At 37.4% G+C, this 21,406-nt stretch overlaps 1 long non-coding RNA gene across 4 annotated transcripts in view; it reads right to left on the bottom strand.

Annotated features, from left to right (window-relative positions):
- LOC114012440 (uncharacterized) overlaps nucleotides 1-21,406 on the bottom strand; it is a 518,537-nt gene that overhangs the window by 481,622 nt on the left and 15,509 nt on the right. For 2 of the 4 annotated variants that reach the window (XR_008748979.1, XR_008748980.1), the window contains exon 2: nucleotides 183-259. The exons of the other annotated variants lie outside the window; for them this stretch is intronic. This is a non-coding gene — a long non-coding RNA (uncharacterized LOC114012440). The remainder of the gene's footprint in view (nucleotides 1-182; nucleotides 260-21,406) is intronic. 4 annotated transcript variants of the gene reach the window in all.

Here is a 21,406-nt window from a genome sequence, read left to right as displayed (position 1 = left end):
CCAAACAGATTTATTATTTTTTTGCTTCTAATTTATAAAATTATTTCCCTGTCCCCAAATCCCTACATCAAGGAAATTAGTGCATAAAAATGGATAAAATAGGCAGCTGTATGCCAAATACTAACTGGTGACCACAGGCTCTATACCCATAAACTGAAAGCCAAAGTATTTATCTGACTTACCTGTGAACCAGAAAGAACTCCCTAATGATGTAAGTACAGCTGGATAATTGCATGGTTTCTCCTCAATATCACTTGCACTGTATAAAAACAATTAAGTACATTTAGTGCTTCTATAATATTACTATCACATATAAATTATTGCTGGATTTAGAAAATTATGTTCTTTGGGGATCTGTAGAAGACCTAGGAGGAATAATGATTGTTGGTTTGATCACTGCATTAGACAAGATTCATATTTCAGTAAACTTTTAGAACCCCTGGTTGCATTTTGTGCATTTATTCCATGACTGCTCCTGTATACAGCTTTCTCCCTTACCTGTCTCCACTGGCACTTCTTGTGGAAACAATAAATTGTTTATCAAAATACTTTGTAAATTAATGTAGGACCAAAGGACTCTGGCAACATGCACTGTATATGCAACTAATGAGGAACTAGGGATCATTGCTCCTACCAATCTGACAGACCCTGGATTTTTTTGGCACCTTTTTTTTGGCATCTAATCCTCTTCATTTTTCTCTTTCTTTCTAGTTTTTCATTGCTTCTTTTCAGCTGACAGCTCATTGCTTATTCATTTATTCGTGTGTCTTATTTTTTTTGGTTTTGAGGATTCTTTATTCAATGGCAAGTTTAGAGGAATTAGTTTGTTATTCCACACAGCCACTTCTCTGTATTAAAGCCATCAAATGATACAGCAAACTTCTGTACAGGCATGAAATTTTACCCTTATTGTGTCACAGTTTTCACTCTTGCATTACTTTCTCATACACACACAAAGTTATAGCTTCTTTTTCACTGTATACACATACAGCTATTTTAGGTAACTGCTAATGGTTAGCCACCTATATTTGAGGGAAGCATAACAGACTCTCTACTGGCTCCTATGACATGGTCACCGCCAGTGAGAGTTTGCAGATGATCTGGCTGAAATATTGGAATAGCACAGTGCTTTTTACTTTGAGGCCCATGGAGCCCCTAGGTCCGCAATAGGTAACTAAGAGAAGTCTATTGTCAAGAAGTCCATGCATCAAAAAATGCTTGTTAACTGCTACAATAGAGTTATCCTGAGCTGGCAGAGTAGCCTTGGACTACAGGCTTCCTAGGCAAAGGCAGCAAAGCAGTCAAATTTCAAAAAGCAAAATTAATTTCAAAGCAAAACTCACTTCAGATTAAATAGCCTTAGCAAAACATCTATTTCCTTTGTACACTTTGGTTTACATATAAAAAAACAAGAGATAAGAATCAAACAAGACAAATACATAGCACTGCACTTAAATTGGTGGGATTACTGACCTTTGTTTATATTTGCTATTCTGCAGCAAATCACTAGGGACACAGCAAAACAGTGCTTATCAGTACTGTTTTACTAAACAAAAGTGCTAGAATCAGGTCTGAAGCACATACAAACTTCTTTTCTTTTCTGTATTTCCTTCTTCCCCACCCATCCAAAAAAAATATACAGATATTTGCTACGAACACATTTTGCTTACTGGAGATTTTTGAAAGCATAATCAGAATTACTTTGGCAACACACAGTCCTATCAAAATATGAACAAACAAAAGAATTACTGTAGTATCATGTATTTTCATGAAAAGTTAAGTTCTAAAAAAAGTTTAACGAAGTTATGAAGACATAAGCCAATAAAAAGTGAGGAAACCAACTCCTTTCATAATACACATCCAGCTTTAAAAAGAAAGATAAAAATATACCTTTGCAAGTATGTAACTCTATAAATTAGAGGAAAATTAATATTTTACAGTTCAGCTACTAGTACTTCCCAGAACATGAAGCATGAAAGCCTGAGTATTCCTCTTTTTTCAGGCAGTGAAGGTTTCTAGTTTTTTCCCCATTCATATTTGTTACCACCTTCCCATCATTTATATTTAATTGATTTCAAAACACAAAAAAAGGCCTTTCAAAAGAAAACGCTTTATAAATATTACAACCTGTATTACAATCCTTCTAGATTTTCACCATGGAAACTATAGTAATTTTCAAGTAATAAAACTTTATGCTTACTTTCTGGAGTTCTAAACATTTTGCTCTGTTTAGTTATTCAGTATGATCTGGTAGTACCATACTCTAGATTATTCATTCTTCTTACATGAAGAAAGCAGACTTAGAGATGGTAACTAAGATCAGCATGAATTCAAGGATCTAAGCAATACTAAAATACAGGATGTCTGTTACTTAAGAAGTAAAACCTGCATTAAACTTTCCCTTGGAATATTACTGTTATTAGTAAGAAAATTTTCAACCCAAGATTATAAGCCTAATTTTTTTCCTAATCTTTCAACAGTTGAAAAACAAAGAACATTCTAAGGAGAGAAACTTGCATCAGGTCTTATATCCAGGAAAAAAAACTTGCTGGATTACTATCAGCCTCCTAGAGCTTGCCTTGAAACTTCAAGGTCATTGGCCCATTTTTAGATCTTTCTTCTACTCTAGCTTTGAATTTCTCCTTTTTGTCTACCAAAATACCCAAATTTATTTGCAGTTGCAAGAAGGTTATCCTCCATGTGTTTGTTACAGGGTTTTACATTGAAATAATAAATAAAATGAATTTATTTAGTACTCTAAAATGCCTTTCAGTTCTATGGGGTGACTGGCTGATGTTTGGTGAAATCTCTCTGCCGCTCTGGAGCCCCCTGCTGCAATGTCAACACGTGCCGTGCAATGCCAAAGCAACAGAGACGGCTGCCTTTGCCTGGGCCCTTCATCTGGAAGAGCCAGCTAGTTAAATCCACAGCTGCAAATGGTGCACAGCTCTCAGACGGACACAACATCTTGTACTTTGAATATTCCCTTTTCGTTTTTCCCCAGTGGCAGAAACTTCATCTCAGTCTCTCACCTAAACTAAATGATGTTTCTAAAGGAAGTTTTATATTCCTTTGGGAAGAAAGTAGTAAAATAGAGAGTCAGAAGAGTCTTTTATACAAAAAAAAAAAAAAAAAAAGGATTCAAAATATTCAAGTATGTAATCATCATAGTAATCAAGTGAATATCCAAAACAGATTTAAAAAAATGGGTTCACGGTGAGAAACAGCCCCTTTAACTGGTGAGCAGCCACAACATAGATAGAAAAATCAAATACAAATAAAAGGAATCATCCAAACACTGAATGTAAGAACTATTCAGTGAAAGCATTTTACCATTTCTAATATAATGAAACATCCATCTTGGAAATATATAGTCCAGACAGTGGAGGAAAAAGGTTAGTTACTTTTTCAACTCAAGTTTGAATGAATTGTTGGATGGTGCTGAACTGCAAAACAGAAGAATCTGGATTCTGTTTGCAGTGCTGTGTCTGACTTGTTATGAAATCTGAAGGGGTCACTACTTGACTCTGTCTCAGTATCCTTCATTCCCTATTCTCAACCCTGGTGAGCTACAGAAGGTACAGACCAGTTCTTCCAGTGGGCACACCTATGTCAAAATCAGAAGAGTGACAGAGGGGCATGAATGAAAACATTTCCAGACTAGCTTTACTCTCACTGGCCCACTCAACTATCTTAGTGAGATTTTAGTCACCCCAATAAGCACTCAGGATGTCTGGCAGACTTTTGCATCCTGTGCTGTAGTCCATGTTTCCTGTCAAAGTCCCTTGATAAAGTTCCTTTCAGCGTGGCCTACCAGCCCTTCACTCCCACCACTTAATTACAGTGTGCAGTAGTTACTTTGTATATGTGCCATCTGCATCTCAACTGGAGACCTCAGGTACCACTTTATGACACATAAAAGTAGGTGCTGCTGAAATACAAGCAACTTGCTTGCACTGATGGTTTGTTGAACTGCCCCTGCTTTTCTTCAGATATGGTGTTTAGAAGCATTTCCTGCAATTTGAGCAATTCATACCCCATCAGCCTGGAGCGTAGATCCTTGCAGTTAGACATGCTGAGGAGTCAAAGAGCCAGTGCCCCCTGCACCAGTCCCTGCAGCACAGACACAGACCCTTAACATGCCAGGTAGCAGATGTATTGCCTACTTGTGCAAGCCCTGCAACAGCCACTGCACAGGTGGTTGGTTAATACCAACAGTATGATGCATATTTCCTGTGCTGAGGGGAACTGCATCTTTCAGGAATTGTATCAGGCTCTAGCAAAAAAAAAAAAAAATACAGCTAGGGAGAACATATTTCAATATGAGTGAGCTAATTATAATTTTGGCTCCTAAAGCTTTCTAACAGCCAAAATATAAAGTCCAGCTGGCATGTCCTTCAGCCTGCCTGAAGGAAATAATCCCAATTTATAGCATAATCAAAAATCATGTTTCCATATTTTTGGGGTTTTGTAAGTTACTGCCAATACATCAGCCTATAGAAAAGCCTTAGATTGCTTTCCAAGTGATGGAGTGCCAGGAAGAAAAAGTTTCAATGTATACACATTTTACTGCCTCTACATTGGTTTAAAAAGCACACAGGATTGCCTGGCTGGAAGTGAGGGGAAAAGAAATACCAGTCGAGTAAGGACTCTGTGAATCACATAGCCCTGCGCAATTAAGGGGCCATTGTTAATTTTCAGATTGTCATAAATCCATTGGAGAATTTGAGACAATTCAAAAACCAATTACAATAGAATGAAGATTGGGCAATTGGCTGAAATGAAATCCAGCCACAGAAACAAAATGTTGTAAGAAACCAGCCCTGAAATATGTTGGGAAAATAAAAAGCATACAGAACGGAGCAACTGCTCACACATAGTCTTTTAAAGACCAAGGTTATTTGGTATGAAGGCAGAGGGTGTTGCACAGCTCTGAACACTGTTTTGCTAGGTACATTAGGTCTTACTTGTTTCAATCGATTATATGCTAAAAACATTGAAACTACCACAGATGTACAGGGAAGCAGCTGTATGTTTTCACTCACTATACCTGTAGTAATAAATAAATAAATAAATAAATAAATCACAGAAAAATACTATAGCACTACTTGCCCTGAAATAGCATTTTGAGTACGCACCTGCAAGGGCAGATAAATCTTTCTACATCTCTTAACCAAAACACTGCACCACAAATAGCAGTTTGCAATGATCAAAACAGCATTCATATGTCTATTTTTAAATGATATTTCTTTAGAGATGTAATTACGATTTTGATTACTTGTGCACCGATAGAAACATACCCTAGGTTTTGTTGAAAAAATGTAAGGGACCAATCCTACAAACCTTATTAAGATGAGCAAGCCTTAAATAATCAACAACAGACTTCAGCACGGCTCTAGGTAAGAAGTTCATGTAGTAACCCTAAATTACTTAAAGCCTAGATGTGCAATATTGATTAGTAATCTTGCAAACCAAGGATAGGAAACCACATTTACTCTTTGGCTGACAGCCATCTTGTGGGTTCTGTAGTAGCTGAAGAGTTGTAAAGCTTAACATTGGTGGTACACCTCCTGCCTTCTATGATGCATTGTGACTTGAATGCAATTTTCTTCGCCACACATCCACACTACATTTGTATGCTCAGGTATTCAAATTCCTTCAGTTCAAGTCAATGCTTGTCCAAGCCATCCTGTCTAACACCAGAATCTAGATGGAGAGGGCTTTGCTAGCTAAGTACCTGAAGAAACTGCTAGTTTCAGCAATTTCTCCAGTTGCAGAAATTCTCTAACATTCAGTTCAGAAATGTGCAAACGTAAAGCATGCTTTGGATGGCAATGAAGACAGAATGGAAACCTGCCTCTACACACTGCCTGCTGCTTCAGCCTTTGCCCTTTATAACACCAAACCCTTCAACAGTGTGTCTCCCCTGAACATGCGTTACATAATTACACTATAAAGGGTGTAGTTTAAGTACCAGTATTATTTGACCTCCTAGTTCAATCTATTGCTACATTATCACAACATATATATCTGTTACAACAGTGAAGCACCTATCAGTCTCCCAATGCTAATACCTAGTTATTTACTAGCAACTACAGCCAGAACCCTGATTTTCTCTCAGGATCTCTGAGGATTTTCTCTCTTATCAGTTAAATACAAAATTCTATACATCTTTATATCTTGACTGTCTGGGTATCTTAACTAAATGTCCTTCTGAGATAACATTTTCTTGGTAGGGATCAAGTCTGTGGCCAGCCAAAGCTGACAAATAGCAAGCATTCAGGGACAGGAATCATATAGCAAATTTACTGATAAGATTATACAAGTGAGAGCTGCCAGCACCAGTGAAAATAGCCTCCTGCATCCAGAGAAAAAAAATACCAGGCCACTGAGTCACATGTTTGGGGGTAATGTTGAGGACAGGGAAAGACAGAATATTCAAAAAGCTATCACTGTCACAGGGTAGGAAGAAATGGACTGATTTCCATACGGACAACTGCAGTGACTGGAGCAAGCACCCCTAGCACATCAGAGGTCTTAACTCAGATGAGCACCTGAGGGAAGATGCAGTTCTCCAGGACTGGGGCTGCAGGGATTGCCAGGGTCCTCTCCCTGCAGTTGAGGCAGGTGGAGGCAACGTCCTTGCCTGCAGCAGTGAGCTAGCAGTATGTCTGGCAGTGAAGATAGCCCACATCATCCTGGACTGTACTAACAGCATAATCGGCAGATTGAGGGAAGGGAATAGAGACTCATCACTCGTTACACCACATGCATAATATTGTATTTAAGTTTGGGATCTCTAACACTAGAATGACACTGGTAAACTAGTGAGCTACCAACATGGTCAGGGACTGAATAGATTTATTTTTTCTGTCTATTTATATATATATATATACACACACGTAAGAATTCCATGGAGGGTAACTAACTGCATAGAAACCTCCAATAAGCAATTCTTGACTCACAAGTGGCTGTAGGCTAGAAAAGCATATAGGTGTTATATTTGATTAATATTTTTGTATTTTTTTCTAGGTGGGCTTTTTGGGAGGGGGGGTTGCTACTCTTAGAAATAGGATACTGGACTAGACAGCTCTTTAACGTGATTCCATATGAAAAATTTTATAAGGAATATTTTCAGTCATTTCAATAACATGCTAAGTTTACTACCACAAATATCTATACAGCATAATTGAAAAGAATCCAAATAAATTAGAGGGGTTTGCATTAGGTCTTGTTTTCCATACAGTAAGTATAAGGTTCAGGAGACTGGAAGGCAAGATAAGCCTTAAAAGAATAAATCTGCAGACATGGACCACAAAAGTCTGAGAACTACCAAATCACTACTCAAAATTGTATGCAAAATATGAATAAAATATTGATTTCATTAAAAATGTTAAGGACTACTTAATTCAACAACATTTTATATGTTTGCATATTTATTTCCAAATTTGCATATCTGTTTGCATATATCTTGTAAAGCTGAACGTTAATTATATTTTAAAATCATGTATAAATTGTAACCAAGAATGTTGTATGAATTTTTGAAATGAGACACACTCAAGTACCATTAATTATAAACTGCCATTTAAAGCACACTGAAGCAGACCTCATATTGAAAAAATATTGAGCCCTTGACAAATAAAAAAGGCAGCAAGAGTTATTAACTGGTCTGGCTGATTAAATGGCATCTCCTACAAGCATAGCACAGATACTATTTTTTCTCTTTCTCCCTCCAGAGCATGGCTTACTTTTATTCCGAAGAGACACATGACAATTTGCTGGCCAAAATAAACACTGCAAGTATGATACACTGGTTTATAATTTCTGTTCTCTTTTTGAAATTTTCTTCATATAAAACGACAGTCAGTAATATGTAACAATAGAGAGAAATTCATGGGTTACTTTAATGAACTGGTGTCAAATGAGGCGAGTTGAAATGATTTTACCACATGCTAATTAGATTTGTGAAACAATTCTCAGTAATTTAGAAAGCATTTATACAAGGTCAAATCTCAAGCAGCTTCCAAAAACCTAGACTTGCTAAATATACAAGATATGATGACCTGACTATCATCTAAAGTGGCAATTACAGACAGTCAAATTTCTAATAGATGCAGATATAAATCCAAGGTCAGGTATCCCAGTAATCATCAAAAGCCAGGGGGGTCCTAAAAAACTGTTCCTTAAGAATACTGCAAAACTATTATTTGCTCTTGTTAATTTTGAGATGTGTAGAAGATCCATTAATACTGAAAGAGCAAAATTCAAACTTAAAGCTTGGACAAAGCAGGCTTGGCAAGCTTATTAGTGCAAATCGGTGCTGCTGCCCTTAACAGTTACCTGTCTCTGGAAAAGGATATCCCTTTAAGCAGGGAGAGACACCTCTCCCTAGTCACTCCAAACCTGACATCTTAATTTACATGAACAATGAAACTGAGTTTGCATTAAACTATCAGGCTGGAAAGCCTATAAGCAGAGATACAAACTCACGTATCTTGTTCTGCTAGCTTTGCCTCAGGAGTGGTAACTTCAGTGCAAGGAGCAGAATGATAGCCAGGAGCTGTGGAGTCTCCAACTTTTGCATGCACTATGCAAATAGGACCACCTCCATCGGCTTTAGTGATGTTGCACATACAGATGGAATTTGGCCTGCATAGGTCTGACCTAACATCAGCATGTTATCAGCCATTCACACTCTTGGTCAAGCAAGGGGACTTTCTTCAAATCTATGGAAACTTCTTTGCATGACCTGTATTTCCCATTAGCAATATAGACCACTAAAGTGAGAGGGAGAGCCAAGAGATGCACCATGGAAATACGATTCTGTGGTTTACCACTGTGGTAGAGTTTGATTACAGAAAAATAGCTGAAGAGCAGCTGCCTTATACACACAGAACTCTCATTTAACTCTGTGCTCTGAGACACCTCCGCACACATCCTTTCTTCTTCAGCCCATACTTGAAACTAAACAAGTTGTTCCATTAGAGGACAGACTGTAGCACAGAGGACTCTGGTTAACATTTAACCTTGCTTCTACCACCATGCAACCACTGTTCACATTTGCAGAGTTGAGTTAGGTTTGCACAGAATTTTAATACCTGTAGATTCATGGTATGGTATAGTATGTCAATAGTAAAAAATCAGGGCAAATTTTCTTGCTCTCTGAAGGAAAATAATGTGAAACCCTATGAGTAATGACTTTCAATTTTCAAGATTTTCTGATTTTTATGATTTTTCTTTCCCTTTTCACAAAACAGCAGAAGGAAAGAAAGGCCCTAACGCCCATGACCCTTCATAAAATCACATGCCAATACTTCTAACAGTAACTGATTCTTGGCCTTGTTTCTTTCTCCTGTAACAGCTACATGGTTAAAAAAAAACCCACACAAAACACACCAAAACAAACCCCAAAACTCCCAAAAAACCCCAAAAGCACAAATGAACAAAGTGTACTTTTATCAACATGGTTCCAAGCTGTTAGTGAATATTAATTAATGTATTTAGATCCTGAGGTCAGTTATATTTTTATATACGTATGTGCAAAGTAAAGCAAGACAGTAAAGTGTAGAGCTTAGAGAACTTAGTTCCTAAAATTAGCAGCCAGCACAACATTAAGCATGGCTGTATAGTGCAAAAAAATTCCACCATGGTTAAAAATGTAATGACTAAGTTACCCACCATATGATGCTTCCCTTGTAATGCCTATGTCCTTCACCTAAACTGTGGAACATGTATTTTGAAAATAGGGAAAAGGAAATGGGTGCTTCTGCTCCTTGAAACTGAGACTTTCATACAGATCAGAGAGAAGAGAGGAACCTCACAGGATCCTGTAAATTTCATGGGTGTAATTTTCCATTCTAATGAGGATCTATAGAGAATTAACTACTATAGCACTATGGACAGACAACAAACAGCTCTTCCTCCTGATACTCTAAGAGCAACAAAATATCATCGAGGCACTAATGAGTATTAGATAACCCACCTGTTTGTAACAGGACCATTCTTTATTTCCCATAATAGAAGGACATAATTTTGATATTTTGTTACAGAAGGGTCTAGAACTACATTTTTTTGAAGAACCGGGATCCAAATGCAGGTCTTTGTTGTAAAAGTGCCAATTTCAGGGATAAGCCAAAATCCTGACTTGGTACTATGCACTCCCCAAATGCTGGCATGACTTTAGGTATCTAAGTATAGAATCCATCTCTTTCACTGAGCTTTCATGGTTATAGTTATCTATTTAGGTGAACATGGAAGTAATATAGAAGAATTATTTTAAAAGATTGCGACACATACTAAACGAATATAGCTCAAATTTTAATTTTCTCTGTTCCTTTATTACAGTTTGTTACATTGACATAAAGTAGCAATTGTATCAAATTTGGGACTCAGAAACTATTAAGTAGGTGGTAGTGTTATTAGTTAATAATGGTTCAGAAATATTAACATAGCAATTCAGAGTTTGTGTCATCTTTGTTTAATTTTAGCATAGGTAGGTAGTTCTTTAAGGTCTGATAATAACAGTTGCAGTTTGGCATATACAAGACTTGCAAGACTAACAAAGGCAAGCTAAAGTCTAACTAAAATCTTTTTCTTGATTTTTCAGGACTAGTCCTCTCAAGTGTTTTAGCTGCAAATAAGTTTCTTAGCTGAAATATATCTGCAACCATCACGTCTTTGTTTACAGAAAAAGTGCAAATACCAGTGTAGTTGTTTTTGATTTTCATATGCAGCATACCTTAGATGACTGCTTCAAAGTATGAAGCAAGAAGTGGAGGCCTGATGAATGTACTAACTCCTTACTATTTAGGAGTCTAATCTTCAGTGTGATTCCAAATCAGTGAAAGAAATTGAGACAGAGGAGAGAGAAATGTAATTTTCTCCTTTTTCAAATTACAGTTAAAAAAATTAATACAGAAAAAAACCTCTGAGAAAGTGGAGGGAATTTTTTAGGATGATTGCTGTAACTTCTCATTGTAGTCTTATCAATAGACTATATTCTGATCATATTTCACAAACAACTGTACAAAAGTAAGTTTCAAGTAATTTTACAGGACATTTTGGTCTTGTTTATATTTGTAAAAAAAGGTCTGTACTTATTGCAAACACATCTTTAAACCACTAAATTGTTAGGTACCTGTGGTTGGAAATGAGCTACTATACTGTACTTTCAGATACTCTACAATGTGTGCCTCCTGGTTTTGGTTCCTCTAAAGGTGCAAAAAAGGCCATGGGCCTTTAACAGACAACCCATCAGCTTTCAGACTAGCCTGCTGGCTACAGTTGCAGCCATGATAAAAAGAGATTTCAGGCAAAGTTTTCTACACTGCTTCCATTTTACAAGGAGCTCTCTGAACATAACAGTGATCCACAAAGGAACACAGAGGTTGTGGTCCTTTGCTGGTTTTACGTATTTTACAGAATGCCAAGATGATGTTGTTTTACAAGATGCTTAAAAGAATAATTTTTGCTTTTTGAAATACAAAGGAGACCATGATTTGCTCAGTGCTAATTGGAGGGGATGTAAGTGCTGAACCTTTGTCAGTTTATTTTCTCACAACTGCTGTTGCTTAGCATTTGAGGCATACTTCTGTTATGCTTTTTATAAACTTGAAGACAGCATTTTATGTAGTGTATTATCACCTACTCCTGCTCAGCTCTGTGAATTCTGCCTGGAAAAATTATAATATAGAGACAGTTAGTGGTGGCAGTCCACCTTTTCATGTACTCTCACATGCACAGAAAGCACTAAAACAACAAAACCTGATTTGATAATGTCAGGAAAGATAGTCTCTAATCTTCAATAGCCTGATTTTTTGCAACTACCAGGCTAATCCAAGTGTGGTGATACTATTTCGTCCTTGAACACTCTGTTTTACAATATGTAAACAGTGACATCAGTATTGCAAAGGAAGGGCTGTGTGGCCATCTTAGCTAAAAAACAGGTGACAGAATTGTTAAGTGTCACTTTTTCAATGGCTGTAGAAACCCTCACAGCAGAGCCTATCCAAAACTCAGTAGCAATCACCTATTATGCTTAACTTTGTACAGCTTTAATGTTTGGGTTTGTTTTTTTTCAAACTGACCATGTATTTCATTCTAACATGAAATTAAAATGAGGCTTATGGAGAGGGAGAGAATATGGGCAATAGGAACCATTCATGAACTAGATATGCTAAAACTTTTGCTGAATGTATACAGGGTTGACAGACTGAGAAATTTGTGGACAGACCTACCCTAAGCAATCTGATCAGGGAAGGGGCAGAATCAATGCCATTGTGTGTACAAAATAGAACAAAATCTTAACTACATAGAAAGAGGTTTTCCTTCTTTTCTTTCCCAATACTGAAGTGTCCAGTTTGATGAAGATAAAACCAATGCTACTGGCTTATTCAGCCAGTTGTACTAATAGAAATGGCAGAGTTCCTGTGCAATTTATGATACCAGCAAAAGCACAGAGCAAAATGGCACTTGAGCTTGTAGTATCACTTAATTTGGTTCTGAAATATGAACACATCTACAGCTTTGTAATCTAGTTTTCAGATGCGTTTCGCAAACTAACTACACACACAGCCTCATATTTCCAAATGCCGCACCAACCTAATTAAAAGGAACAAAAAATGAAGATTGCTTCTTTAATGCAAGATACTTTCCTAAAAGGATCAGTGTATGAACATAAATGTATCCATAGATACAGATATCCAAATGTATCCATCCTTAGAGTAACCGCTTGGCTGAGTTGAAACCAACAAACAAGGAACTCTGAACATGGGATTCCCCCCAGCTGTATATTGGAATCCCCTGGAAACCTTTGTCTTAGGTTCTGAAAATTATTTCAGCTAGGGGGCGTGCAGCTTACATTAGTTACACGGCTGCACCTCCGACATTAACCTGTTAACAGCAAGCATGAAAGAAGCCTCCTGATGAGAGCTGTAAAACAAAAGCCCTAATTTCCCGTGCTGATATTAAATTTCTCCATTACTCTGTATTCGAGGGTCTCAATATTCACTGTGAAGCTGTAGCAACACAAGTAAATACATATTAGTACCTCATACAGAAATGACCTTTGTTCACGCTACAGCTGTAACACAGGGATAGCCCCAAAGTTTTCCAATTGTGAACGTGACAGTGATGTGCATTATACCTATCTAATGAAGACATAATCCACAGAACAGATTACAGCAGCAACAATTCTGCCAGTATAACTTCATGTACACAAAAATTCTACCAGCATAAAACAGAGATCATACATCATGTTACCCCAGCCTTCTTACTTGTTACAAGTAAAAGCTGTAGCATAACTACAACCTTAAATATTTGCCAATGCAACTATTTTAATTTGAGATACTACATTTGGGGTATTTACAGGGGCAAAAGATTAGTTCAGTTAAAGCTTGGCTTCCTTGACCATGTGTCACATGTGGCTCCAGGGCACCAGCACCTCCATCTTGCTGCTGCTTAAGGTTCCTTGGTGGAAGTTAAGAGGCAGTTTCATCACATGGCCACCCACCAGGCTCTGCAAGGACAGAACATTTATTCCTGCCCCTTCAATGTAGGCAAGATGAGTGCATCAGCACCTTTCAACTGGCTGAAATAAGGGATCCAGACTTCAAAGTGCTGGAACCTTTCTAAGCACGTATAACCTGGACAATCAACAAACAAGTCAAATACAGGTCTATACCCATGGGTTAGATATGGGTAGCTAGGCACTGAGGTAAGGCTAGTTAAACACTGAAATTTGCCTATGGGGTCTGTAAACTCTTCAGTACTGATAATTCTCTGCCTGGCATGTCCATGGGCTTAGCTGACTGTGTTGGGGCAGGAGGGTGGGTAAAAGAATGCTATGACACACCTTCAGTCCGTATTGTAAGAGATGTCTTCTGCTGCCAGCTCCCCAGCTTCTCTGCAGATGAAACAAACAGGAAAATACACACTGCAGCAGGTGACTCATTGTATTAGTAGATGCCCTGTATTAAATATGAAAATTTCCGTAATTTCCATGGGCGCCACTTTAAGAAACAAAATACACTGACCTTCCATTGTGCTGTGGGAAGCAAAGCTGAACAGCACATCAGCAGTTATGCTATTACATATGGACTTATGCTTCCTCCTGGGAGTTGTTTTCCTTAGAAACAAAGCTGATTCCTATTTTGCACTTTGCTGATAGCTCTGTTCCTACATAGTTTGTACTATGGTAGGAACTACTTCCCTCTCCCTCCCACTCCTGCATACCCACACACTTCCTCTTTTCCAGAACAAAAGCCTTTTCCAATTATTTAACAAATTTCAGAAAATTATATTCCCTGTCCTTATATAGTGATAAAGACCATGAAAGAATTTGTTTCAAAATGTACTTTTAATAAGGAAAGTATAATTGTTACCCAGGAGCTATATCCTTACTACCTTGTATTTAATCTTGTAACAGCCATGAGAGAAAAGCTTTTGGGGATGATGGGCTCCCATACCCAGTTCTGATGCACTACCTGGGGTTTAAATTTGATTTCAGAAGATTACTTATGCGAGAATTCTGGAATCAAAACGCACTATAAATTCTGGTTACCTTCAGATATTCCAAGTTACTGTCTTACGGAACTACCATCTGGGATTTAGTTCACAGCCTGCAAGCAGTAATGATAGAAAATGAAGGCAGGGCAGGTTACTACAGCTTAGCTATCAGACTCCTTGAAAATACACTCTATAATCTTTAGAAAAACAAGCTTCCAATAAACACAAGAACAGGTTCCAGTCTGTGATCAAAAATTCTCTTATCTCTTAACCCTGGTTCACAGGCTAATGAGACTACTTTGAAAAAACCATCTTTAAGTGTCTCCCCTTTACCCTTTCCAGAATTCTGCAGGCTGTATGGCTCATTACATGTTTCTCATAACACTGACTAGCCCCTGCCATGATCTGTCTCCTTGCTGCCTGAGTGCAGGAACTCCTCACATCAAATTAAAGGGCCAAAAGCACAGGACATTTCAAGAAGGACAAGGAGGAAGCAAAGCTCACTGACTCTACAGGGAGCAATTGTTATACTTCAAGACAAGCATTTCATCTACTCGGGAAATCTGGAAGACGTACATCCTGGGAGACAGTGGTTCAATGCTGATAGAGGTGCTAATATAAACTGTATGTAAGACTACCCTTATAATTTTAAGATTAAGAGATATATATGGCCAATCTTTCAGCCCTTCCCCTCTCCCCAAGTCAGTATTTTATTGTTTTTAAAGCTTTGTGTTGACACAGTGCCAACCAAAGGCAAACACTACAAAATACAAGCACAGACCCAGCATGTCACTTTGCACAACAGTAACAGAATGAGGAAAGAAGTGCTACAATACCATGCAAAACACTTCCAGGCCTAATTAAAAAAGACGACAATTTTAGACTGAGTGAATTTGCCTTATCCTAGAAGGAGGAATTAATTCAGACCCAGGCACTGGAGGAAAGACAGTGCCACAGTATTACATGGGAAAAAAATGCCTTAGCTAAACTCCATAGCATTCTGTAAATGTAGATTGAATGAAGAACTGCAAACACCTGAACACTAAAAATTACTGTCTTTTGTTACAATCTGTAAAAAAATATCCCCTGAAACAGGAGGCAGAATTTATTTGGAACATCTTATGAACCATTAATTTTGTTTAAAATATCTAACCACACACACAGGAGTGGAGTACTTGAGACAAGGGAGTTGTGGGGCACTGTACTTCAAATCATGCACAGAGACACAAACTGATCTGTCACTAGGCACAAGCCAGTGGAACAGCCCTTGGTAATCAAGCCACAGATTTGGATCAGACTAAAATCAGAGCTGCTCTTGCCAGTAGCAACCCTATTACACAAAACACTATCATTCCCATTTCTAAATTAAAAAAACAAACAAACAAAACCAGATTTATTTTTATTGATTATGCCTTTTTTTGAAGAACTTTTCAAACAGCATGGTGGAGCTTAATCAATGCTTACTGTAAGCCTAGTTTAACTTTCAGTGAATTCAACAAAAGGATTTTCCTTTTACAGGCATGAAGCTGTAGTAGGCCTCACTGGGCCAAGTTTACAGAGAATACATCCCTGTAAATGTAGTCGAGTTGAAACCAATGGCACTGCTCACACAAGTAATGATGATTTTGTGCAATACTTATAGGAAGGAAGGTGTTCAGGATACAGCCCTGTTGATAACTTTTGTGGCAAAAAATCACCTTGGCAAGAAAGAATAAGGCTGCATATACTGAAGTTCAAAAACAATGAAAATATACTTTGCTATGTAGCAGACAAAACTAGAGTGTCTATGGATATTTCTTTATCACAAAAACTCCAAAATATCACAGACAAATTCACCCAGCAGTTTCAATCACCCATGCAGCATAAACACAAGTGTTATTCACTTCATAACAGTTTGTGATGGTTCTAAAACAATAAAGAAAACATGTAAATTACACCAATACAATAAAGACTTGATTATGCAACTGCTTTGCCTATTTCACTGCAGCAATAAGCAAGCAAATAGAGACTGAATGGAACACAATTTAGCAATCATATACTGCAAAAGAATATTCGCTTGTGTTACTGGTTCAGCTACTTAAAATAAATAATTTTGGTAAATCATTATCATTAGGGGAACTTATTTAATGAATTTTCACATGCTACATCACAATGATCCTAAGACTAGTTTTATCATGTTTGCACTTCACTTACAGATTTTCAAGACAGAATTGTTTTGCTCTCAAAAGACAGTAGAACACTTTTTACAAAATGTGGTCAATAAACTGTTTTTCAGAATTAATATTTTAAAGTAATTTTAAATAATCTTTCCTAAGTACTTTCTAAGTGAGAATACTTAAGGATATAAGAATTTACAAGTATATTTTAACCTCGTTGAAGCCAACAGAACTTAAGTACAGGCTTAAGCGTGGGTTTTTTTCCTAAATCAGGATAGATATTCTACTGTATTAGATTAAGACTAAGACAGAAGAACACTGATAATAATTTCAGGCAGCTTTCAGAGTACACATACTAGATAGTCTATACAAAATATGGCAATATACTAATAAACTCAGTTATTTCTTTTTTTCCTGCTGTGGCAAGAAAAGACACTAACAATGCTCTTAATGGGGGTGATAGGAGGAAACTGGTACCTTCTATTCACCTACACGAAATGTAAATTTAAAAGAAGGTTTCTCTTCACTGGTTCCTTCTCCTCAGAGCCACGGACCTTTCCACACCACTGTGGGTGAGAATCCACATTTTAATTTGATTCATTAATGCTGCTTGAACCATCATTAACTCATCCTTCAAGCCCTATGAGCTACATCAGAAAGGGTCACAGAGTACTGGTGCTAGCCAGCAGTCAGTGACAGCAAGGCAAGCAGCCGGTCATTCTGTTATGGACCAGACAGGGTTCCTAAGAGAAGTTTAGTTATTCCATATTTCCTATCTCTATTACAGCCCACGATCTCCTGCAGAGTTTGCATGTACAGCCTACAGATTCAAAAGGCTATGCTCCTCTTGCTGTATTTTTATGTTGTTTGTTCTCTGAATGCTTTCATAAAGTAACCAAATCAGTAATAAGATCTTATATGGTTTCATGCAGCTTAAGAGCATGAACTTCTTCTGGCCAAATCATATCCACACATGACTTTGCAAAACTGTAAGTTAAGGTAATTCCTGCTTTCCTTGTAAGCTGAGAAAAACAAATGCAGGTATCAATGATACTGTCTTGTACAATTCCCTTTTTATGAGGAAAATAGTCATCTTTGTTAGAGTTTCCTGTAACTAACATTCTTACCAATGAATTGCCAAATGTGGCCCTGAAGCATTCTGTAGCAAGATTTGGAAAATTTGTACATACATTATGAAATGAAAGCAAGTTACACATGGCTTCCAAGAAAATAAATTAATCAGAGCTTGTATATAAAAGAAATAGGCAGTATGGGTTATGGAGTTAAAAAAAAAAAGCACTTTGGCATGGTACAACAGAAGAGGCAGTATCACCAATACATCATTCTCTCAGGCATATTTGTAAAGATCCATATGTAAAAGCTCCCACCCACAAATGCACAACACACAAAAATGCATAGTTCTTTGGGAAATGGACTTTGTATAATCTGATAGAAAAACTTTACTGCAGCATACTTGAAAATAGATTGAAAATTATTGCCCCACTTTGAACATTTCTTGAAATGCACTGTAGTATCAGTACAAAGCTGACAGCATCAATCAGGAATCTTCAGAGATGCTTCATCTGATTTTTCAGAGAGATGAGAAAGCAACAAAGTGACTGGACCAAGCAGTTCCAGATACTTACAGCACATTAATCAATGTGAAATGAATTCCTTTTGTCTGCAGCTGTAATGGTTTAGAAGACATTTCCTAAACAAATAGATAATATTTTCTTTTCTGTTACAACTGATCAAACGTTAAGGTTTATATAAGAGTTAAAAAAAATACACCAAACAATAGTAGTTTTGTTTGGTTTTTTTTATTAAACAGCATGCTTACAAATGTGAAATCATGGTTACAGAAGTTCAAATAAAGCTTATTTTTTAAATTCTATCTGACCTTGGATTTGACAAAACTGTATATGGGTCAAGATTATGAAAGAGCTTCCATTACTTGAAGTTATCTAAGTATTGTTCAGACTGGTTTTCAGGATGAAATACTAGCTGAAGTTAGTATTTACTTCATGCGCAATCACTTTAACCTTGCTATTTGCACAGCAGATGTCTTCTTCACAAGACTACAGAAGCTATTGACTGTAAATCTTGATAAGATAAGCTGTTCATTCCTTGCTTGTCAGAGCACTCTAAAAAGTCGCATAAAAGAAAACAATTACTGAACTGAGGCAAATAGTAAATGCTGATCCTAGAGTTCTTAGGGGGACTTCAGTAGGACTTCTGTCCAAGTAAAACCAACAGAATTAGAACCATTGTAAATCAGTCATTACACTGAATTTGATTCGCATGTGAAATTTAATTCATATGAATGCCAAAACTGCAGTTACAATTTATTCTAATTGGCATCATTTTTGAGATTTCAATAGTTAGAAAGAAGATGAAATGAGCCTTTAATTCAGCTACCTCCTTTATCCTTGCATCTACCCATTCAGTCATCAGCGGCACAATGTGTGGCTAAAGCAGGAGTGAAAAAGCTTGTATTCCCCATCCTAGGGGGGAACAGAGTGGCCAAGGCTGCCAACTCAATGGTTTAAATTAATAAAAGCCTCCACTGAGTATTTTCACTATCTCTGGAAATTTATTTTTTTTTTTCCAAAGCAGGTTCCATCTATCTTTCTGCTTTAGAGACTTGATTATGGAAGATTATTCCACTTACAAAAATGACACCGAATCAACACAAGGAGGATTGAGGGCTCAGACCTCCTGTTAAGAACAGAAAGGTATAAAAAATACACAACAGATGGTATTTTGAGCATGCATGTCTTAACAATAATGGTTAAAAAACACTAGATGAGGTGGACTGCCCTGCAGAGATGGAAGATTATTCCTTCATTTGGAGTTATTAATGTGCTCAGGGGAAAGTTTCTAACTGATACAAAAAAAGCTTGGCATTTTCTTAATTTAAATGAGTTGCCTTCAGAGAACTCACTACAAGGAGAAGTCTTATCATCTTAATCTCTGTCCAAAAGGTGAAACAGAAAACCACCACACCTGTTATCTCATTTGTCTTCTACAAATGAAATTTCTAGAAATACAAACCTGATTCTGCTTTTACTTATGCGATGCTAATGAGGTGCTCCTAAACTTTCTGAAGCTGACAAGCAGTCAGACTATTTTCTAGGGCAAAACTGACTTCCTGTGGGATAGTAATTCACTAATGCTAAGCATCAAAATGATGCATTGTGGGTGAAGTTCTTTTTTAAAGGATTCCATGCATTGGCTTGCAATATTCTACAGCCTTTAGACATCCCGGAATCCCAGAACAAACAGAAAAGTTACTGCAATCCTACCTTGAAAGAAGACTTAACAGATAAAATAACCAAATAATTGGTCAATTATACAAGAATGCCAATTAATAGTGCCACCTTTAAAGCATGTGCACATAGGGACAGGCCTCAAAAACCAACATTAGAATTATTATACATATGCTGTTCAGATAATCTGCGTATATTCAGTCCAATAAACTGGATTTACTCAATTCATAAAGGGCAGTCATCTTTTGTGTGTTGCAGTTCAGTCTCCTTCACCTGCATTACAATTCATGAGGAGCAGATGAGGGAAGTGGGCTTGTAAAGCAGTATAAAACTACTAGCACCAAACCTGAGTTTAATGTACCTACAGAGAAATCATTCAAGTCAAACTGAGACAAGTCTACTGATAAGGATTTCTCTCAAAAAAAAACCCTCCTTTGGTTTAGTCTCTAGCAGTAATTCAAAATGAGTGTATTAATTTCTAAAAGAAATGGGTACCATACATATGGTCTGGAGAGGAGAAGACTCTGGGGCAGACCTTATTGCTCTCTACAACTACCTGCAAGGAGGTTGTAGGCAGGCACGGGTACACCTCTTCTCCCAAGTAATATGCAACAGGACAAGAGGAAGCAGCCTCAAGTTATGCTGGAGATGTTTAGACTGGATATTAGGAAAAATTTCTTCACTGAAGGGGTGGTCAAGCATTGGAACAGGCTGCCCAGGGACGGTGGTGGAGTCACCATCCCTGGAGGTGTTTAATAAATGTGTAGATGTGGTGCTTAGGGACATGATTTAGTGATGGACTGGGCAGTGCTGGGTTAACAGTTGGACTCAATGATCTTCAAGGTCTTTTCCAACCTAAATTATTCTATGATTCTATGCTGTTGCCAAAGCTTTCTGAAAAGCAGAGATTCCCTACTGCACTTTCAGAATTAAAAGAAACAGAAATTACAGAAGTATGCAATCTCTACTACATGCCCTTTGATACTTAATGAGCTATCCAATCAATAGGGTGAAACTAAGCAAGATGATATGACTGATTGAAGTGATCCACTTAAACTGTTATTTATCACATTGTTGTTCTCCAAGTGATCACAGAGAATTAACACAACTAATGAAGAGAGCCATTCTTCAGTTTCTTAGAATTGATGTTTGAGATTTTCTTAGCTCGCCCCTGCCTCAGCCTTACCAAATTTCTTTTCAGCAGACTAGTTCCCATTCATTTTTGCCAAGCGTTCAAGTTTTTACTAAATTAGAAAAGCATGATATATCTGTTTTCAGCAACCTCAGAGTCCATATCCTCATACGAACGGTAGACCCTACTATCTGAGCACCACGACTCAAGCATTCTTTCATAATTGCCACTCACAGTAAAGCAATTGTTCTGAGGCTGTTTCAAAGTCACCTCTTGTATGGAAGAGAAGAAAATCGTCATGAGATCAGACATGTAACCTTCTGAGGACAGGAAGTTACATGGTG

This window comes from Falco peregrinus, chromosome 10 (assembly GCF_023634155.1).
Source record: "Falco peregrinus isolate bFalPer1 chromosome 10, bFalPer1.pri, whole genome shotgun sequence".
NCBI lineage: Eukaryota > Metazoa > Chordata > Aves > Falconiformes > Falconidae > Falco > Falco peregrinus.
Note: the sequence above shows the minus strand (reverse complement) of the source record. Positions and strands in the feature narration are given on the sequence as shown.